Genomic DNA, 10,980 nt, shown 5'->3' on the forward strand with positions numbered 1-10,980 from the left:
TTCTTGTGTTAGCTTTAATTAAATTTTGATAAACTTAAAACATTTTAAAATTTTCATCAAACCAACATTAAAATATTATATTCTGTAAAAGCAAGGCAAGTAAGCCAACCAAGGCCATTTTATCACATTGACTGTCACAGGGGAATAAACTCAGCTGGAAAGATTTCAGAAAAAAATATTTGTTGCAATTTCTGCGGTATTGTTCCGAATGCTTTCACTGTAACCTATAAACCATTTGCTGAGTTTAAGAATACAGGCGCTGATACTATATAATGCAAATGCTGTAATTAAAATCATATGTACATATGCTTATCTACACATAACTCTATAAATAGAAATGTAAGTTAGCGCCAAATGTATTTATATAATAGATACTTGTATCACCTCCATAGAACATTTTTTGGAGAAAAAAACCACATTAGATCAGGTTTCTGTTCCTATTAGGAATAACTGAATCCTAGTAAATCAATCTCTTGAATGCTATTTGAGTAAATTGGATGAAAACAAGTCTTTCACGACTTACCAATTGCAGAACTCAACAATGTTAACCTTCTAAAGTAACAGAAAGCATTTGAAAGAATTTTCTATGGAAGATTGGATTACAAATTACAATAAATTGACCACATCCAGATAAATACATCTAATGAATTTATAAGTATTCCATTTTCATAACAAAAATACATGAAGTATATCTATAATTAGAACTCCATTACATGAGGTATAATTTAAAACTTTTTGATATTATATTGTTGCTTTCAATAGGTCACACACATATTCTGATATAAAATGATGAACCTTTTTCAAAAGATAAAAAAAAGCCATCTGCTGCAATTTTTTTTTTTTTGTGTTGATGATTCCTTCGATCTGGAAGGGGGTTTACAATGTAAACACAGAACAGTACGTATCTTAAACTCAATACTTTCATCAATGGCATATTCAAGCCTTGCTTGCAACCTCTAGAGTGTAGGTATAACTAGCAGAAAAATGTAATTGCTGGAAAAAAAAAAAGCAATATAGACTCCAGACTGTCCGTTAAAATTGTATCTCCATATTTTCTGCATTTAAATAGTTAATGATGACCAAGGCTATTTAACCTTTAACTGTAGTTAGATTTTTACTCTACTTCTACATAAAGAACATCATATCATTAAGTCCTGTCATTACCTTATGGACCATTGAGTGTGATTCTTGGGTATATTACAGAAAGGATCTGACCATTCCTGGAGGCCAGATGAAGCAGCAATGTTGCTGGTTCAATCAGCTTCCTTGCCTTGAAAATATATTGTACTCAAGTACAGATTCGGGTACAAGCAAATACAGGGTGACTACTAAACCATAGGTAATATGTAATTTGGGTGAAAAAAACAATATAGCAACTGAAATAAATGAAAGGAGTGTCTTGCATTTAATTTTGAAATATCTCATGTTGCTTTACTAGAAACATGAGATGTATTTTCGGTTTGTAGACCCTTTTTTCCAACCTGAGTTATCTCTGGAAGTTCATATACCTGCTCTTTTAGTAGTATGAAGTAAAGAGTTGCACTGTGCTTTACACAAGAAATGATGAGGGCTGTCAGTATTTATTTGATATCGAAAGATATTACATTAGTCAAAATGTGATAAATTTAGCTACAGTTTGGTGAGAAAGGAGGATTTGCACCTTTCATCTTACAGATAGTATAGTTTAATTACAAGTAGTTGGTCAGTACTTTACTGCCATTTTTATGAGAAAAAGTTTGTTTCCAAAAGCACCATGCCCTTCAAAGTCAAATTTGTGTGCCAGTTTTAAGGAGACAAAAAGAATTACTCGGTTATGTTTAGCTTTATGCTCCTTGTGAAACAGTCACTACTACTAAATTACACTATGTGTGAATTTCAAAAATCAGGCTGTTAACCAATAGCTACAGAAGTACTATCTCTGTTATTGAACTTAAGGAGAGCAGGTAGCACTCAGATAATCTAGTGAGGATTATTAGAGCAAGGTGCATTACATTTTTATATAACATGGACTTTTAGATAAAGGAAATCCTCTTTTGTATGTTAAAGATGTCTGGTCTAGGTAATCATTCATAAGCAGCTGAGATTCAGCAACACATGCATTCACATTTCTGACTTTCAGGAAGGTTGTTGGGCATTTCTCTGATTTACTTAAGTCTGTCAAATTAGGGAGTTGGTGACAATTTTTGTATTCTTTTCTCTATCTAATATAAACAATTATTCTAACAAAAATATCTCAGGAATATATGTATACAGAAATTATATACGCATATGAATATATAGATAGATAGACAGAGATAGCAGAGATAGATAAAGCAGACTTTGCCTGCCTAACCTAGATCAAAGAATTTCCACAGATGGTTGTTATCTCAAGCTTATAAACCCCTGAGTGAGCTAGACCTTGTCTTTTAGAAAAACAAAATAAAACAAAACACACAGGCCCTTTCCCCAAATATACTCTTCTCTTTTAGAGAACACCAGTGATGGAGAGTCCTCTACAACCCACCTATGACGTGTTCCAGTGATTCACTTTTTTAAACATTTACTTTTAAAACCTATGCACTGTTCCTGGTCCAACAGTATCTAATTCCAATTCCAGCCATCGAATTCTGTACTGATTTTTCTGAGGGAAAAAATAAAAAGCTCTCCTTTCTTTAATGTTGTCTTCATGTGAGAATGGTGATCAAGTCATCTCTTAATAATCTCTTAGATAACGTAGCACATCCAGAACAAATGCTTAAGTACAAGCTTAGAATTTCATGTGCATCCAGGAGAATAAAACGCAATCACTGGAATCTTCATGGAAGGGGACTATAAGGGAGACACAAGGAGAGGCAAGGTTAACTCATTTTTAAACTCAGTCAAACATTCACAGAAAATGTTCCTTAATGTTTGCCCAGCTCAGTACTAAAAGCGAAGCACGCCCTCTGTTGAAAACCCAGCTTCGCATTTCTGTGTTGTCTGTATTTTATTTATTTTTAGCCAGATAGTGACCCTCTCAGAGAAGGGATCTCAAGTACTGAACTTAGTTTAAATAAAGTCAGAATATGAAATTCAATACATATCTCAAACTTTAAGGTTCCGTGTAGGCACATTAAAACTTTTCCAACAATTTCAATTCAAAATTAAAAATGGACCAGAAAAGTATTATAACCACGAGAAAGATATAAATATGAGTGATCAGTAAGAAAGTCTGTCGATGTTTATAAACAATTCTGTGAAACATTTATTTGCAGAATCAAAAAATAAAGTCTATTTCCTCAAAAAGTTGGTCACCTCCTAGAATCATGAAAGGAATTGAGGTTTCTTTCGACACTCACATCAAAACCTTGGCCACACTACTTCATCTATAGGAGACTAAAAATTTAGGACATATGGACTAGATAGACACTTTCACTTTCATACATTGGCTCTGAGTATTTTTCTTCAGTCTGATTGTAAACATTGGACCTTTGTCACTTTTCTTCACAGACTATTTCAATCCAAAGAGTTGAGGTTCATTGTAATAACTATTGAAAGACACTTATAAAGAGTTAATGGTTTCTAATTCCAGCATGAGAGAGACAGATTGAGAGATAGCAACTTTTGCAATAAATTGTCTTCATGCCTGTGGTCTTCTCTCTTCTCCAGCTGTTACTACCTTTTCCAGACAACACGGTTATTCTTTGGTGAAGGATATCACTATGGTTTTTCCCCTTCCTTTAAGCTGTTTTCCTAAAGCAAAGGAAGAACTGCTTTGTATTTCAAAAAAGGACATAGTAAAAGAAATATGTGTGATTTAACCTGTGAAGAATAAGAATCTTCAGTTCCTTGTGGCTGCCTGTCAGAATAAAATGCCTTATTATACCTTCAATAGAGTCCCATATTTGTGCAAGCAAGTGTACACCTATGTAGTCTACATAGAAGTGCCAAAACAAATGTAGAAAGCAATATTTCATTTTACACTACTGTTCATTATGATCCCTCAATAAATTGATTTTATCTGTATATAGCATTTCTGCATAATTATTCTCTTAATGATTTTGGAACCTTGCAATGTTTCTTACTGGGCTACAGGTGTGTGCAGTCCTACACATACTATATTTGCCTGCATAGCTCTCCTGTAAGTGGTATGAAGCTCACATGAAAGAATAGGCATTTTTAAAGCAATCCAGTCTTTAAGAAAAACATTTTTGAAAGAAATGCCATGCCTCCATTATGACTTAGCAAATAGTTCTGTAGTAGAAAAAAGTAACATATCTTGACTGTTACTCCAATAACCACTGACAGATTTTTATTCAGAAAATTCATATTATTCTAAGAGAATCCACTGAAAGCTGTAAAGCTGGTGTAATGACTTTAAGAACTAGGCCAGAATATGATTACTGTAATTTAGATTATATTCAGTCCCTCAGGACTTGATTGTGCCTTTAGGCACAGCCTTGAGCAAGACAGTGTGTAGGCTGTGTCATCCCAAGAGATAATGTGCCTTAGCAATTCGCCTCTAAGGTACAATCTACTCCTTGCTTCTACACTAACTCAGCTTGTCAAGAGATTTATGTTTTGAATCTTCTACATCCAGGTCCCTTTGGCCTGGACAAAAGGATCTGCAATTGTATACATGCGGGTTCACATTCCTCCCATCTAAATTAAGTGCCTAATGTAGGAACAGAGCTATAGTAGGCTGCTGGTATTGTTAAAAGAAAGAGAAATGGAAAGAGGAATTATAACCTCTAGAAAGCAAGCTTGTTCCACTTAAGATCTGGTTTGCTTGCTGGAGGTTTGCTTTCCGCTCATTACGGAAAGCATTTAAGATGTTATTGTCTTCACTGAAGTACTTAGGAGTGTTAAGGTAGATAAAATTAATCTGATCCATAATGTGTGCTTCACATTAAAGGTGTATATGGCATTTAATGTGGACTTCAGCTCCTTTACCTAGGCTAGCTTGTACCATGAGAACTAGCTAATGGTCAGTTACAAGTTGGTGTAGGATATGTGAATTTTCGTGCCAACAGCAGTAGGTTCTTCTGTAGTCAAAGGTGTCTTTGGCAGTGTTTGTGTGTCTCTGCTCATTTTTTTGCACCATGACTGTGCTTATGCCAGAGGTAGCTGACTATGTGCTCTGTGAAGGATATTTCTGACAGCGGTTCCAAGCTATGTTTGGGTCTCCAGTGAAATGGAAGCTCTACCAGCTTTCAGGTTGCTCGAGAATGATGCAGTCTGAATGGTTAGATTTTTTGGACTAAAGTGCTTACATTCTAATTAGCTCTGCCTTAGGCATTGAAGTATACTTTAGCTCAGACACTACCCAAGAGCTAATTAGAGCATTGTTCTCTGTAGGAAAACTCTTTCCAAAATCCAGAAATTATCCTGCCAGGTGAAGCCAGAGGCTGAAAGAACCAAGCATGACCAGTGAAGAGAAGTGGGGAGAACTAAAGCTACTTGAAGCAGCATGATGCTCTCAGGCCTTTTGACCAGCATCTTGCAGTGACAGGTGACAGGTTGTTTTTCCTGGTCCAAGCTAACTAAAGTCATTCCTTTTCCCTAAGCTGTCAGCATTTGGGGTCTGAGTATCCATTTAGCTCTGAACAGCCTTCCAGCATCCATGGCTTAATCATGTTATAGTTGTTTCCAGTAACACTTCCTCTAAGGCTATCTTTGTTATGCCTCAATATCTAATCTGTTAAGATCTTATCTTCATCTTATAGATGCTGTACCTTGCTTCCCTTTTTATTATTGCACTAGCAGATAAATGCTTTTATGTTCTATCATCTAGCATATGAGAAAAGCCTTATTGCAAAATAACACCAAACCCCGAATACAGAAAATAAAAAGACAAATAAAAACAAAGAATTCAATACAGAACATTCATATCTGTTCCTTGATATGCAGTTACTGCTTAATTTTAAGTTAAAAAAAAAAACAGAAACGCAAATCATCTTGCAGTTATCACAATTTCTTTTCAAACAGAATTCTGAATTTGAACTACATTTTGAATAATAATATCAGAAAGTGTAATGACTGGAAATCCTATTATTTCTGCTACTTTTTGTAATTCTACTTTCCTTCAACATGTTAATAATAATAAAGAAGGAAAATTATTATTTCACCTAGGAAAAATCCAGTGCTTTTGAGTATTATTTAAGTTTACATTTCTTTACAAAGAATTTTCCCAGGTATTTGTTCAGCAGTATGAAGTACATTGGCTACCTATCAGAGAACCCAATGATCAACGCTAATTTTCAAAGAAAAAAGTACATGAAATTTGCTTTGCAGACTCACATATGGGCCATTTCCAGCTGCTACCAAATCAATGCAATTCTGGTACTGCAAGTCACTTTCATCAGATTATTCAAATGAAATAAGCAAATGTAGTGTGCATTGCATATTTCATTTAGAGAAGAGAAAGTACCACCTTTGACCATACCTTATGTTCAGATATAAGAGGCACATCTTACAAAGAAGAGTGCACAAGTCCTCTAAAACTGAAGGACTATGGAGTCCTTACAATTCATTTAGTCCCCTGGAGAAAAATATAAGAATGGTAATGAAAAATATGCAAGCTAGAGCCCAGTCCTGCTGTGAGATCTACCCAGGTACAACCTAAAGTCTGTACAGAATCCATCTAAATCAACGCGGTTCTGTCAGGACACAGGAGAAGTCCCACATGGATCATGCTCAAAGGTCTGGATCTGGTCAAAAGATCATGAAATAAACAGTTTAAAATAAGGAAGAGATGGCATGAATGAACTATATAATCAGCGTCGTATGGGGAAAAAAAGTCTACATTGACTGTATCCTCAAAGAAATGAGTTAAAGCCACTATAAAGATGCCTTATCATTTCACGAATAAGAGTAGGAATGAAAGTGATTAAACTGCATAATTCACTCTGTGCCATGCTAAAATGTGGAAATGGTAAAGGAAATTTTTCTTTTTTTTTTCAAGGATGCATTTCATGAGAAGACTTTTATTCTCTATTATGTACCAGGACTCTGAAAATCCTTTTAGGATTTTTATTCATTTTAATTTTAATCAGGAATGGCTAAATAAATAGAAAACTACTTTTGTTATATGAAATATGTTGAAAGTATGTATGTTGCTATATATTTTCCCTTTCAATGCATTTTCCACAGTTTAAAATTTCAGAATAAATGACAGAGCTGTTAATAGGCTGTAGTGGATTTTTTCCTGTCTTCTCTTGATTTATTGCTGCTGACTGTAAACTGATCTGGAAACAAGTAAGAATTCCCCTGCGAAATGTTCTAAAATCCAAACTCCTCATGGAGAAGGAGAAAAATATTTGAGCAGGAACAATCATCCCCACATGTATAAGCTTTGAATAATAACAGCCTGGTTTCTACATTTCTTTTGTTCAGGATGTATCAATCCAGTGTGAAAGGAAACATAAAAACAGCACATATATAAACCAAATGTGCAACAGCAAAAGCTTTAACAAACCCTAATTATTCAGGTGGTTAAGGAACAAGCTAAATAGCAGCACTAGCGCACTGTAAATTCTTGAGGCTGACATAGAAGTGGTTATGACAGCTTTCACATTATCTCATTGCAGTATCGAGGCAGTAGTCGCAGCTGGCTCATATGTCAAAATGTGTCAGGACTTAAATGGTAAAACAGGAGTGCAACAGCAATTGGCTTTTCAATCAATAATGCAATCAATATATTTCACAGATATTTTCCCATATCTAAATTACTCTGCAGAGATGAGGTAGCCTGACTGAGTGTTTATAAATCAATAAAACACACAGCTAAAGGACATCTGCCCCTGTTCTTTCACTTCAAGGTGCAGTTTGCCTTTTATTTCCAACTCTCTCTTATTTAAGAATGCACTTTTGAGGAAAAACAGCCCTCTTTTTGCACACAAATCACTTCTGAGTTACACTATGTCTACAGACTATTTTTGTTAATAATTATGTACTTCAGCTTTAAATAGGTATACGGGACAATTTCTACAGTCAGCAGAGCTGACCAGAATTAATAAAACTCCTTTCAAATTTATAATATACAAATTATGCATACAATTATGAATTTTATATAGCATTATATATTTTCTAAATACAATGCAGTTTACACATTTTGGAAATCCTCCTGTGGGAGAAAATATACGATTTTTTTTTTCCAACACAGCAGAATTCCAGAAGATTCTCAGCTACACTGTGTAGAACAGCTTCCTTTCAAAATATCATTGTTTTTGGTGAAGTTCTTTCGATAATCTATGTTTCATAAGCAGCAGATGCGTAAAAGGTGATGGCTTGTTACAATAATGTTATATGAAATTACAGAATTGCCCTTTGCATTTCTTTTTGTGAAGAAGTGACTACAGGTAAGAATATATATTTCCATGCCTATCATCCAAGTATTCCAGAAGAGAATATTATTTCATGAATTTCTTGTGTATGACTACAATATGCATATATTATATATATGTATATATATGGCTATGTACTACACACACAGATTTGGTCAAATACATGTGAAGCAATACATTACTGGAGTTAATTATATGAGTTAATGCATATAGGTGTTCAGTACTGTCCTGTGCAGTACACATTTTATTTATACAGTGTTAAGAACTGAAAAACACGTCTGTATGTATCTATCTATCTAAAGTGCATGCTTTTAATCCAAAAAAACTTTACTATGTTTTAGCTTTATCCTTCTTCTGCTTGAAAATTATATCAAGCATGAAACAGAGTACAAAAACAATTACATCTTTCAGGTAAGCCACATTCTGTCAAGAAGTACATAAAGCCAAGCAAATTACATTTCCTAATCTAGGTGTTCCATTAAAAGTAGATTGTCATGTTGGTTAACACCAAGTAATCTTATCGTCATATCTTTCGCTCACATACTCTGTTGCTCTCTCAATATATGCAATTCTTTTACAATTGTGAAATCCGTCTCTGAACAGCAGTTATTAAACAGTTGAAACACAAGCTAGGAGCATAGTGATTCTCCAGTTCATTTACTCTTTGTATTTTCATTGGTTATTAAGAGTTTTACTGAATCGATCAATATTTTGTAGAATTTTTGGAGAAATTGTATTTAATTTCATGGTATAATTTGAATACAGCTTTGCAGGAAAAGCTCCAGTTAACTTAAATGGGACCAAAATTTTCACATACCTCATTTATAAATTAGCAAAAGAGATTCTGTCATTGTATTGAATGGGAACGTTGTTTTGGATTAAATTATTGACTATATATAGAAACACTGAAAAAAATCTGGAAAATCTATTATGATATTAATATTACAGATAAGGAAAAGGCAAAAAAAAAAATATCATGGTACTTTAAAGTATGATTTCAACCAGGTTTATTAACTTTGCTACAAAGCTTTATTTATTTAAACTTTTCTGGAGATCTCTCATCACAGACGGCAATACCTAAGGTATTTAATTTGAAGCTTATCTTCTACATACATTTGCATACAGTTTGGTACTGCTGATTAGATCGTATTGCCCTTACTTGATAATAAACATTTGGCAAATAACTTAACCCATCTGATTCAGCTCTGGCACCTAAATTTGAAAGTCTGCATTATGAATTCAAGGCACTTAAATTGGAAAGTCTACATTACGATGTCTATATTTGAGGTAGGTGCATGTAATTAATGACGCTGAAATCAGTTGCCTAACTAAAACATTTTAACATCAACCTAAAAACCAGTATAGCTGTGTCTTTTCAAACAGTTTTTGACATCAATTTATATAAAAGGTGATATAAAACCCTTTCTGTCTTTTTGAAGATTTATCTCAATAATTTTAATGCACTATTTTTGTTGTCTTGATAGAAGAATTTAGCAGCTCATTAAAGTATTCAACAAATAAATGCAAAAAGACTGGTGTGAGAAAATCCCTTTTTTTCTCTTATTCAGTACAAATATTAAATGAACATTAGATATAACATCATCATAAAATGCTCTCAGAGAATCCTACATTAATATTATTTTGATAAGGCTCTGAAATTACTGAAACTACTGATTTTTTACAGCTTTTGAAAACACTTTATTGCTTCACTAACTGAGCTCTGTTGAATCCTAAGTTACAAATTCCTATAAGTGTCATTAAAGCCATTCTCATCCATTGCATATAAGTGTCAGAAATGTATTTAGAGACTTGAACATCTATTAAACTTTCAGCTGAAAATGCATCTTAAGCTGCAAGTCAAACTCCCAGCAACCATAAAGTAGTTAGCACTTTTATATTTGAGAAGCTGTAAAACGAGACAACTCTGCTGGGAACTTGAAACTGAAACTAGCTGAAGAATGCCCCTGGTGACTTGAACTTTATTTTAAGTAAGAGTTGGTCAAAATGCAGTAGCTGAGTTTTGCAAAATATACCATCAAAATTACTGAAGGTATTCTGTTTTGTGAAAGTTCCTGACTTTTTTTTTTTCTGAGAATATTTTCATATTCCTTGACTTTGCCTGATAGAAGAAGACAGAACAAAATAACCTGAAGTTCTAGGAAAAAAATATTTGAGGGATAAATTCATAAAATATTTTATGAATTGGTTTGGTGTGTATCCTGGGTAGGCACCCCATCATTATAAAAGCTTAGTTTTCCAACTTAAAAGTCATATGCTTTGGCATAATCACAGTTATGTTGATAACTCATGTTTTCTTCCCAAATGAACATCAGTCCTATGTGGAGTTGCCTAAGGAACAAAGAAACCTAGATAAATGATTTCCAAATGTTCTTGAATTTAGAACTGGATTTGAGGGATTAGAAACAAGAAAAAATATTATTTTGGATGACATGAGAAAGCAAGTAACAACATGGTGACGTGAGGTGAGGTGACGTGAGGTGAGGTGAGGTGAGAAGGGGACAGAAGAAAGGAGGGGAGAGGAGAGGAGAGGAAAAGAGAGGAGAGGAGAGAAGGAGAGGGGGACATTATTTGTCTGAAAACATGATTTTTATTGGTTTATCTTAAAGACATGTTAACATGTGACAATATTTTCTCCAGAGTAATGTACACATACAAA

The sequence above is a fragment of the Struthio camelus genome, chromosome 1, assembly GCF_040807025.1.
Source record: "Struthio camelus isolate bStrCam1 chromosome 1, bStrCam1.hap1, whole genome shotgun sequence".
Taxonomy (NCBI): Eukaryota; Metazoa; Chordata; class Aves; order Struthioniformes; family Struthionidae; genus Struthio; species Struthio camelus.